The sequence below is a fragment of the Pristiophorus japonicus genome, chromosome 15, assembly GCF_044704955.1.
Source record: "Pristiophorus japonicus isolate sPriJap1 chromosome 15, sPriJap1.hap1, whole genome shotgun sequence".
Lineage (NCBI taxonomy): Eukaryota > Metazoa > Chordata > Chondrichthyes > Pristiophoridae > Pristiophorus > Pristiophorus japonicus.
Genome location: NC_091991.1, coordinates 87,736,710 through 87,749,073, shown reverse-complemented (window position 1 = coordinate 87,749,073; position 12,364 = coordinate 87,736,710). Strand labels below are relative to the sequence as shown.

Genomic DNA, 12,364 nt, shown 5'->3' with positions numbered 1-12,364 from the left:
ATGACATCTTGGATGGTTGGCATTGGTTTTTCCGAGGCTAACTTATCCTTTGCAGGATTTTTAGTTTGACTCATCATTCTGGGCACCACCATTTGTTGTCCACGAGAGGCCTGTTTGGCCTCTTGGTCAGCACAGCGGTTTCCTATGTCAACCGGAGATTTTCCGGTAGTGTGGGCGGTACATTTGACAATGGCAATGCGCTTGGGGAGCATGAGGGCTTGCAACAAGTCAGATACTAGCTGCTTATGGGATATCTCATTCCCATTTGAGGTTAGGAATCCCCTATTTTTCCATAATTGTCCGAAATCATGGGCTATTTCAAAGGCATACCCAGAGTCGGTATAGATATTGACCTTGAGGTCTTTAGCCAAGATACAGGCTCGGGTGAGGGCGAATAGTTCAGCTTGTTGGGCGGAATAGGCGGTCTCAAAGGCGGCAGATTCCAGGACCTGATTCTCCTGGTCTACTATGGCGTATCCCGAATTTCGTCCGCCTTCTGGGTCAATGGAAGAGCTTCCGTCAACATACATAATACAGTTAGTGTCCTCCATTGGTACATCAACTAAATCCTACCTGACCGAGGTAGCTTCTTGAATTAAAGATAAACAGTCATGACTCGGTTCTTCCTCATCTTGGGGTGGCTCGGTAAGAAAACAGGCCTGATTAATGGCAGTACAGTGCCGAAAAGTAAGCCTAGGATTATTTAGTAGGTAGATCTCATATCTACTCTGCCTGGCCATGGTAAGATGTTGAGTCTGCAGTTGACCCAAGAGGGCAGCTGCGGAGTGAGAGGTATATACAACAATATCCTGCTGGAGGGTAAGGTTGGCGGCAGATTGTAGGCTATTGTAGATGGCAATTAATATTTGAGTACATACAGGGTGCCCCAAGACAACGGGGTCTATTTTAGAAGAGTAGTAGGCAACAAGCCTATGCTTATCCCCGTGTTTCTGAGTTAAGACAGTGGTAGCACAATCTTTCAGGATCGTACAATACAGTTGAAAGGGCCGGTCATAGAGGGGCCGGCCCAAAGCCGGAGCTTGCAGCAGGGCTATTTTTAGTTCCTTAAAGGCTTGGACGTCTGTGGTTTCTATTTCAAAGCTGCCTTCCTTGGTTGTGTACGGTGTGAGGTGCTTGGTCATCAGGGCAGCATTAGGGATCCAGGATCTACAGTAATTGATCATCCCCAACCACTGCCGCATTTGTTTAGCCGTGCTAGGGACTAAAAACTGGCAGATGGGTTCGACTCGGCTAGCCTCCAAGGCTCGGTGGGTGCCTTGAGACTGGCCAATTTTGACCTTTGATGGGGAAACTATGTATCCCAGGGAGGACAAGTAATTCAGTAACTGATTAGCATCCTCCCGATTACTTGGTTCATCTGCGCTGGCTACCAGTAAATCGTCCACATACTGAGTTAAAGTGGATCCCTTAATCAGCGTGAGGGACTGTAACTGTTTCTGCAGGCACCTTGAGAATAAGGTCGGGGAGTGGATGAACCCTTGGGGAAATCTAGTCCATGTATATTGCTGTCCCTGGTAAGTGAAGGCGAACAGGTACTGACTCGCCTGGGCTAGCGGCAAGGAGGTCTATTATTACGAAGATCTTGGCGTTTGCTGGGATTTACGACAGTATCTGTGCTGGGTTGGGAACCAGAGCATGTAGGGGCTGGACGATAGCATTGATGGCTCGAAGGTCCTGGACCAGACGCAACTGATTTATTTTGCCTGGCTTAGGGACTGCCAGTATTGGTGTATTACACGGGGACTGACATTGAACCAAAATCCCCTGTTCCACTAGTCCCTTGATCAATCGGTGGATACTTGGTATTGCCTGTGGTTTCAGTGGGTACTGACGGATGGAGGGCCAGTCCACATTGTCCTGTACTAGGATCTCAATCGGATCGATTGAAGTATAGCCCACTTGGGAGGGGTCCTCTGCCCATATGTGAGGATCCACGTAATCGGGTGTATTGGTACCGGTATGGTGGCATAGTACCGTCAGGACCTTCTCGGGATCCCTGTGAAATTGGACCGTCCGGCCATGTCCCACAATCTGCAAATCCGGGCTGGTAGGGTCAGCCTCGTCTATATAGCTTGGCGCACCATAATTCCTAAATCTCTGGCATGGTGGGGAGGTAATATTTCGCGAGTGATGTGGGGTGCCACCTTTGGGGGCTGCCGCCACAACTTTCTATTCATTTCCACGAAATCTGCTTTCCCCCCCGGTCCAGACACTCTGGCTCTTAGGAGGATTTCCCACTCCTCTCCCATGTGATCCTGGTAGAGATTCTGGAGATCCTGATTCTTACCACTAAGATCATAGGCGAGGGTCACATGATAGGGCGCTTGGGGCAAATCCAGGGACCACCATTGAGGGGTCCGGGTAGTGTAGCACTGCCGTTTAAAGGTTCCTTGCTTTACAATGATCCCATCGTCCCCGCATTCCAGATGCAACTGAAATTTACAGAGGAGATCCCTAGCCATCAAGTTACAGTCCAAATTGGTGGTAATAACAAACCGATGTTCCACAGATTCTTCCTTGTAATGGTTCTGACACTGGGAATGTTGAGACTTGTCCCAGGAACCCTGACAGTCCCTGTGTCTCAGTGGAAGCGGGGAGTTTAAGCTTCGACTGCACAGAGGACATGGAAGCTCCTGTATCTATTAAGAAGGGTTGCCACTCATTTTGAATTTTTAGCGATATCATTGGTTCCTCATCCGAGGAAGGTCCTCGTACAGTCAAGCTGCGTGGTCAGTATTGCTATTCGGGTGACAGTTGGGCAAAGAGGTTGTTCTGGGAGAAGTTAGTATAAGATCCCCGTCCTCTCCCCCCTTGCCCCCCTCCTTTTCCTCCTCTTCCTTTTTCGTGCCGATGGGAGGGGCATTCCCTGCTCCAATGTCCTTCCTGTCCACAATTAAAGCATTGTCCGCTCCTTCCCCAGCCCTGGCCGCCTCCCATACCCGATCGAGGGCCATAAGGGGGTCCATAGTTTGCGGGGCCTGGACCGTTGGGGTGTTGGGTATACCTATATTTTTGGTTATCCACCCATCCCCTTACACAGTGCTGTGATTCCATTTGATATCCCCTTGGGGCAGGTTTCGGCCTTTCCTCTCGAGGAGGCTCTTCTTTCTAGTCACGTATTCAGTCTTGACCTGGGTTGGGGGCGCACCTCCCTCCTCTCCTTTCTTTTCCTGCCAATAATATTTCATTGCTCTCTCCATCTGGGCCTGACTGTTATCTGCCCAATTCATATTATTGGTCCGGATAACGTGAGCAATCGAATGGGGTAGGCACTGAAGTAGAATAGCGCAGAATTGAGGTGAATTATCCCCCGCCCGGAAGGCATTATCTCCAGATTGACCTCCGTATATTTCAATGAATCTTTCCATGAATTCGTCGGCATTTTCGTCTCGCTTGGGTTTAGTTTCTAATACTGCGGCCATACTGATGGGCTTCTGAAGGGTCGTGCCGAGGGCGGTGAAAACAGCGTTTAGGCGGTCATGGGCGTTTAGGGTGTGCAGCCAACAATGCGTCATGGGTTGCACGTCTTAGGTGAGCTAGAAATCGGGAGTGCTCAGTTGGGCTCAGGGTCTGTTGTACCAGGGCCCACAGGTCCCTTGATTCTTCATTATAAACTGCAATGGTAGTCCGGAGATGATCTATAAACTTGACAGGTTCCCTTTTTCGATCTGGCATGGTGGCCAGAATGGCCATAATTTCACTCGGTTTCCAAGGCACATAGACATCTATGGTGGGGTGGTCTGCAGCTTGTTGTGTGTCAGGGTTTGGCATTGGTCGAATCGGGAGCTGCCGCCGGGGCTTAGGGGTGGGGGTGTCAATCTCGGAAGACGTTTCTGGGTCGGAGGGTGGCTCGGAGCCGTATGACCGCACAGCACCTCCGCGTCCCGATCGGCGGGAGGGTTTGTTTTGCCTTTCGCGACTGGCATTCTGACTAGCGGATTCACGGGACTGCCTGTTCCTTCGAGATATAGATCTGCCCTTCCGGGTGTGAGATCTGGTCATCTCGGCTACATGGCTCGTGAACTTGGGATTTGAGTCGCTATCAGAGGATGAAGGGTCCGTCTGGGCTTGTTGGTTCGTTGGTGTGGGGTTATGGTTATCCTTACCTCCTACCGCCGGAGTGTAAGGTGGAGGTTGTAAAGGGGACTGTGGTCAGGGGCTGCGGGAGGCGCCGTTGGGCGCCGAGTCAGTGACCATTCATCAATTTCATCATCAGCCTCGGTCAATGCAAAGCCAACCATTTGACTACGTAGTCGGTCAATACCTTTCTCAGAGGTTCCAGTGGATCTCTTAGTACGTTTTTCGTGCGCGCATTCTTTTTTAAGACATCTACGGTTTTAACATGTCCTCCTTCTCTCAATGAGAGTCCTAATTTAGTGGTGTTTTCCTGCCAAATTGACAGAAGTGATGCATCTTTTAATTTTTGACAATAATGTCGCCACGTGGCAATTAAATTCTTGTCCCTTTTCCCTCGTCCTCTTTTCCAAATCAATCCCTGTGCCCTTTTTGCTACCTCCACGCTTCTAGTGCCTCCTAGGGGCCATTGGTCATCTCCTAATAATTTGTTCAGGGCTCCAGCTAACAGTCTAAATTGTTCAGCTCTTTCAGGGAATTCTTCACATAACTTTTGTAGCGGACTACCCGCATCCGTAGTCATATCTAACTGATTACCCATCCTCGCGTCGCCCCGCATATTGTCAATGTTCTAATTAGTCCCGATTGTCCCCGCGTCGCCCCGCAGTGGAATAAGTTATCTTATCCAAAGCCGAGGCGGACCAAGTGATATACAATTTCGACGCCGTACCTGGCATAAGTACAATTTTAAATTTACACAGTCCCACGTCGCCCCGCAGCTTAATTTTACCTAATTCCCTGTCCTCCGCGTCGCCGCGCGTTTTTTTTATCCCTCCATGTCGCCGCGCAGTTTGTGTCGCCGCGCGATTTAGCCTAGCCCTATCTAACCTAGCCCTATCCTCCACGTCGCCGCGCGATTTAACCTAGCCCTATCTAACCTAGTCCTATCCTCCATGTCGCCGCGCGATTTAACTTAGCCCTATCTAACCTAGCCCTATCCTCCACGTCGCCGCGCGATTTAACCTAGCCCTATCTAACCTAGCCGTATCCTCCGCGTCGCCGCGCGATTTGAATCCAATCAGTGCCTAGACGGGCCAAGTGATATACAAGGTAGACGTCACACCTGACTTGGACACTTATTCCCTATCCTCTGCGTCGCCGCGCGATTTCCCTAATTCCCTATCCTCCGCGTCGCTGCGCGGTTTCCCTAATTCCCTATCCTCTGCGTCGCTGCGCGGTTTCCCTAGTCCTCCGCGTCGCCGTGCGATTTCCCTAATTCCCTATCCTCCGCATCGCCGCGCGGTTTCCCTAGACCTCCGCGTCGCCGCACGGTTCACGTCACCGCGCGATTTAAATCCAATCAGTGCCTAGACGGGCCAAGTGATATACAAGGCCGACGTCACACCTGACTTGGACACTTATTTCCTAAGTTGAGAAGCTATTCGCCAGATTGACGTGGATCTCGCTGGAGAACCAACGAGTGGCCAAACTTTCCTCAGACTTTTGGAACTGAAGGAAACTGAAGCGGTATTTTAAAGGGTACTCACTCCAGTGGCCACTTTCCTCCCGTCTCGTCCAAGGCTAGTCTGGCTCTTAATTCGCAAGTTTTTGGCAGTCGTCTGTTGAGATCCCACGCCTGACACCAAATGTTAATACGGATTTTTTTTCCCTCAATCTGTTTCAGCGAATACACTGACGCGAACACCAAAGCAGCTTATAACAAAGCAGTCTTTATTAATTGTTTCACCGGCCGGAACTTATCAGAACAAAGGAACACTCTCCCTCAGAGTGCGCCCACTTCCCTCGGACAAGCTACGTTACAATGTAGGGGCGCAACGGTTATACACTTTCAGTATGTAATACAATTGAGGGACATTCAGTTCACCCTATCCTTTGTGATCCCTCCTTCCCTTTGTCCACTCATGAGCCAATATCTGGCCTTCCTTGCCCAATTAGATACGGGCAAGTGGTTATAGCAACTGTTTTGCACAAAGAGCTTTTTCACCCATTGCTTGTAAATGTTACAATTTTACTGGCGTGATTAGTAACTAAGACCTTGAGCAATTCTGTTATTTGTGCTGATGTTATAACATTTGCAGTCTGACATTCTTTTAGTTATCCTTCCATGATTCCTTTGTTCACTTCACTGTCTCTATTGCTATACATACATTTTCGCACATTCTCAGTGCAGGACAGAGAACGTGATGCTTTGTCAGAATTGCTGTCTTTTGGGTGAAATGTTAAAGCGATGCTCTGCCTGTTGCGTTGGATGTAAGCGATCCCATGGCACTTTATTGGGGGGAAAAAGTAGGGAGTTCTGGTGTCCTAGCCAACCTACATCCCTTAAACAAATCCACCAAAACTCATCATCTGGTCATTTATCTCATTACTGCTTGTGGAATCTTGCCGGGTGCAAATTGGCTGCTGCATTTGCCTACATTATGAAAGTGACTACACTTCAAAAATAATTAATTGGTTGTGAAATTCTTCAGCATGTGGTGAGGGACACCATATAAATGCAAGTTATTTGCATTTATCAACAACAACAACTTCTCCATGTCTTGTGCCCTCCTTTATAGTAATATTGATGCCTTAGGATTGATGTATCGCACCTGGCACCTTATTGATGTCCGGGGTCTGTCCATATATCCAACCAAATATGCTCTTGTCTCCAACCATGCTCATTCAGCACTCACAGAGCACCCTCTCTGAACCTGCTGCCATTTTCATCACAATTAGTTTCTCCAACTTTCAGTATTTCTCTGGGTCAAGCAGCTCCGTAGTTGTTTGAAGCATGAGAGAATCCTTGCTGGAGGAGCATAGGAGCAGCCCCTTAAGTCTGCACCACCATTCATTTGGATCATGGCTGATCTCTACCTCAATTCCATTTACTTGCCTTTGATCCATATCCCTTGATATCCTTCCCCTTCAAAAATCTATCGATCTCGGTCTTGAAAGTTTCAATTCCCCCCAGCATCCACAGCCTTCAGGGGGAGAAAGTTCCAGATTTCTGCTATCTTTTATGTGAAGAAGTGCTTCCTGACATCACCACTTAACGGCCTGGCTCTAATTATAAAATGGTGTCCCTTTGTTCTGGAATCCCCCACCAGAGGAAATAGTTGCTCTGTATCTACCCTATCAAATCCTTTTTAACTTTTTAAACACCTCGATCAGATCAACTCTCAATCTTCTATATTCATGGGAATACAAGCCAGGTTTATGCAACCTGTTCTCATAATTTAACCCTCAAAGCCCCGGTAACATTCTGGTGACCCTGTGCTGCATCCGCTCCAAGACCATTATAGCCTTCCTGAGGTGCGGTGCCCAGAACTGAACGCAGTTACTCCAGATAGTGACCAAGGCATTGTACAACTGAAGCACAACTTGCCCCCTTTATATTCCAGCCCCCTTGAGGTAAAAGCCAGCATTCCATTACTCATTTTGTACCTGTCTGCTAGCTTTTAGTAATTTGTGCATGGATACCCAAATCTCTGACTCCTCCACAGCCCTTAGTCTCACTAAGAACATGTTCTGATTTGTCTTGCTCGGATCCAAAGTGGATGACCTCACACTTCCCCACATTGAACTCCATCTGCTGCAGTTTTTCCCGCTCACTTAATCTGTCTATGTCCCTGTGTAATTTCCTGCTCCCATCTGCACAACAGTGAGCCCCCTCACTGTGCTGCAGTGCTTTGACTAGCAGACCCATTAAAAGTAAAAAAAAAACAACAGGCTTTGCATGTCATTGTTTGGCAAACGAGGCATTTCAGGACCTGCTTCAATTAACTTTACTGTGGTTACACTGAGCATTGTCAGTTTGTCAATCATGCAGATAATGGTCAGTCAGTCGCGGCATTGTCGTGAATGGTCTCCGTGGTAACAAGAATTTTGATACAGTATGATCGGAAGTAGGCTTCCAATAGGTTATTCGGAGTTTTATCAGTTCAGTTGATGATTCTGATTCTTTCCCCCACCCCTCCCCCTGTGTTTGTCCTTGACTTCATCTTGCTCAGTGAAGATAAATTCCCTTGTTAGTCAAGTAACTGCTGTTACTGCCGCCACAACCATTTCACCACCACACATACACATCCCACCAGCAGTATGATACATGCAGCAGTTTGTGCCTTCACAACAACTTGCATTTATATAACAACTTTAATGTAGTAAAACATCCCAAGGCACAACACAGGATCGTTATCGAACTATTGGACACTGAGCCATATAGAGATATTAGGACAGATAACTAGAACCTTGATCAACGAAGTAGGTTTTAAGGAGATTCTTCAAAGAGAGAGAGATAAAGAGGCCGAGAGGTTTAGGGAGGGAATTCCAGAGCTCGGAGCCTCGGTAGATAAAAGCACGGCCGCCAATGATGGAGCAATGAGACTAGAATTGGAGGATCTCTCGAAGGTTGTAAAGCTACAGAGATAGGGAGGGGCGAGTCCATGGAGGGGTTTGAACACAAGGATGACCATTTTAAAATCGAGGTGCTGACGGACCAGGAGCCAGCAGTGATGGGGTGAACGAGACGGTGCGAATCCAGTATGGGCAGCAGGATTTTGGATGAGCTCAGGTTTACGGAAAGAAAGAATGACTTGCATTTATATAGCGCCTTTCACGACCACTGGATGACTCAAAGTGCTTTACAGCCAATGAAGTACTTTTGGAGTGTAGTAATGTGGGAAACGCGGCAGCCAATTCGCGCACAGCAAGCTCCCACAAACAGCAATGTGATAATGACCAGATAATTTGTTTTGTTATGTTGATTGAGAGATAAATATTGGCCACGACACCGGGGATAACTCCCCTGCTCTTCGAAATCTTTTACATCCACTTTAGAGGGCAGATGGGGCCTCAGTTTAACGTCTCATCTGAAAGACGGCACCTCTGATAGTGCAGCACTCCCTCAGCACTGCACTGGAGTGTCAGCCTAGATTTTTGTGCTCAAGTTCCTGAAGTGGGTCTTGAACCCATGACCTTCTGACTCAGGCTAGAGTGCTGCCCATTGAGCCACAACTGACAATGTAAATCGGGGAAGATGATCGGACTTGGTTGTGATTCTCCCCCTGCTGTGTGCATTTACACACTATGAATTGCCACTTGGACAAAGTGCTGGAAACCTCTGGTTGCTATGCAGCCATATCCTGTTGAGCCACAGCACATTCAGGAGAGAAGGGGAGAGTGTAAAGGGTTGGGAAAAAACCTTCAAATAAATGGAGGTAACTCATCATCATCATCATCATAGGCAGTCCCTCGGAATCGAGAAGACTTGCTTCCACTCTTAAAATGAGCCCTTAGGTGGCTGAACAGTCCAATACGAGAGCAACAGTCCCTGTCACAGGTGGGACAGACAGACAGCCGTTGAGGGTAAGGGAGGGTGGGACTGGTTTGCCGCACGCTCTTTCCGCTGCCTGTGCTTTGTTTCTGCATGCTCTCAGCAATGAGACTTGAGGTGCTCAGTGCCCGCTCGGATGCACCTCCTCCACTTAGGGCGGTCTTTGGCCAGGGACTCCCATGTGTCAGTGGGGATGATGCACTTTATCAAGGGGGCTTCGAGGGTCCTTGTAGTTTTCTCTGCCCACCTTTGGCTACATGCTGAAGTATTTACAGTTCCAGGATGGACGTGGCCCATGGTGGGGAGGGGAGTCGAGTGGAGGGAGGGAGGGAGGGAGGGAGGGCGGGAGGTGGGGAGGTGTCACTGCGGCTAGCTGCCTTCTTTCCACGTTATTATCCACGCCCAGGCAGCCCTGGAGGGGGAGCAGGCGGTGCCCAGCAATAGATGCAAGACCTTCCATAATCAGTTGGGACTGCAAGGAATAGTGTGTCTGATCGACACTGGCAACAATCTTATGATTTTGTTTCATTCGTTTCATAGAATCATAGAAATTTACAGCACAGAAGGAGATCGTGTCCACACCGGCCAACAAAGGACTGTCCAGCCTAATTCCACTTTCCAGCTCTTGATCCGTAGCCCTGTAGGTTACGGCACTTCGAATGTATATCCAAGTATTTGTTAAATGTGGTGAGGGTTTCTGCCTCTACCACCCTTTCAGGCAGTGAGTTCCAGACCCCCACTAACCTCTGGGTGAAAATATTTCTTCTCAAATCCCCTCTAAATCTCCTACCAATTACTTTAAATCTATGCCCCCTGGTTATTGACCCCTTTGCTAAAGGAAATAGGTCCTTCCTATCCATTCTATCCAGGCCCTGCATAATTTTACACTCATCAATAAGGTCTCCCCTCAGCCTCTGTTCCAAAGAAAACAGCCCCAGCCTATCCAATCTTTCCTCACCGCTAAAATTCTCTAGTCCAGGCAACATCCTCGTAAATATCCTCTGCAGCCTCTCTAGTGCAATCGCATCCTTCCTGTAATGTGGTGACCAGAACTGCACGCTGTACTCCAGTTGTGGCCTAACTAATGTTTTATACAGTTCAAGCATAACCTCTCTGCTCTTATTCCTTTTGTTTTGTTGAAAAGTACTCTTTTTATGTTTAAGTTCCTTTGTTAGTTGCGTCTCCTTTATTAACAACAAAAGGGGTGGAGAGGGATGTAATTTTATTTATTTTCTGTTGCTGGATTGTCCCAGAGTCATCTTGGGATTTTTCTGATCGATATGGCTCAGTACACAGTCCATGTTGTCGAGTGAGCCAAGCTGGATGCACAGAGTGAGTTTTACCAGATGAATGAATGACACTGCCATCAGTAATCATAGATCTGCACAAAAGGGTTAGTTTACAATATGCCAAGTGCGAGTGTTGGGCTCGAACTTGAATCGCGCCAGACCGAGTGGACATAAAAACCCAACTGTCGAATACTGAAAAGGGTCTGGAGTGAAATGGCTGTTCGTAGCAACATGCAGTACAACTGAATGCACTCAGCCAGATTAGTAGAAGACAGCTTTACTTGGGCTGTGATTATGGCAGGTTATTGGGGCAGAGTTGTGACCTGGAAGTACTTCACTTTTGCTACTGGATACAAAAGGTGGGCAAAAGTGTTGTGTTCACAAGCGTTATTGTCTCCCCTCCCCTCCTCCCCCTCCCTCTTCCCTGCCCCTCCACCCCCCCCTGCCAAAAAAATGCCAAGCTACAGCAGATAATGGACTTCCAGAAGGCATTTGACAAGATGCCACATGAAAGGTTACTGCACAAGATAAAAATTCACGGGGTTGGGGGTAATATATTAGCATGGTTAGAGGATTGGCTAACAGAGTTGGAATAAATGGTTCATTCTCTGGTTGGCAACCAGTAACTAGTGGGGTGCCGTAGGGATCAGTGCTGGGACCTCAACTATTTACACTCTATATTAACGACTTGGAAGAACGGACTGAGTGTAACGTAGCCAAGTTTGCTGATGATACAAAGATGGGAGGAAAAGCAATGTGTGATGAGGACACAAGAAATTTGAAAAATGACACAGACAGGCTAAGGGAATGGGCAAAAATTTGGCAGATGAAATATAATGTTGGAAAGTGTGAGGTCATGCACTTTGGCAGAAAGAATCAAAGAGCAAGTTATTATTTAAATGGAGAAAGATTACAAAGTGCCGCAGTACAGCGGGACCTGGGGATACTTGTACATGAAACACAAAAGGATAGTATGCAGGTACAGCAAGTGATCAGGAAGACCAATGATATCTAGGCCTTTATTGCAAAGGGGATGGAGTATAAAAGCAGGGAAGTCTTGCTACAGCTATACAAGGTCACACCTGAAATACTGCGTGCAGTTTTGATTTCCCTATTTACGAAAGGATATACTTGCTTTGGAGGCAGTTCAGAGAAGGTTCACTAGGTTGATTCTGGAGATGAGGGGGTTGACTTATGAGGAAAGGATGAGTAGGTTGGGCCTCTACTCATTGGAATTCAGAAGAATGAGAGGTGATCTTATCGAAATGTATAAGATTATGAGGGGGCTTGACAAGGTGGATGCAGAGAGGCTGTTTCCACTGATGGGGGAAACTAGAACTAGAGGGCATAGAAAATAGGTGCAGGAGTAGGTCATTCAGCCCTTCGAGCCTGCACCACTATTCAATAAGATCATGGCTGATCATTCACCTCAGTACCCCTTGATCCCTTTAGCTGTAAGGGCCACATCTAACTCCCTCTTGAATATATAACCAACGAACTGGCATCAACAACTCTCTGCGGTAGGGAATTCTACAGGTTAACAACTCTGAGTGAAGAAGTTTCTTGTCATCTCAATCCTAAATAGCTTACCCCTTATCCTTAGACTGTGTCCCCTGGTTCTGGACTTCCCCAACATCGGGAACAT

General features: G+C 47.7%; 1 protein-coding gene across 3 annotated transcripts in view; it reads left to right on the top strand.

The window, feature by feature from the left end:
* large1 (LARGE xylosyl- and glucuronyltransferase 1) overlaps positions 1 to 12,364 on the top strand; it is a 781,831-nt gene that overhangs the window by 33,995 nt on the left and 735,472 nt on the right. The gene's annotated exons all lie outside the window — the stretch shown is intronic.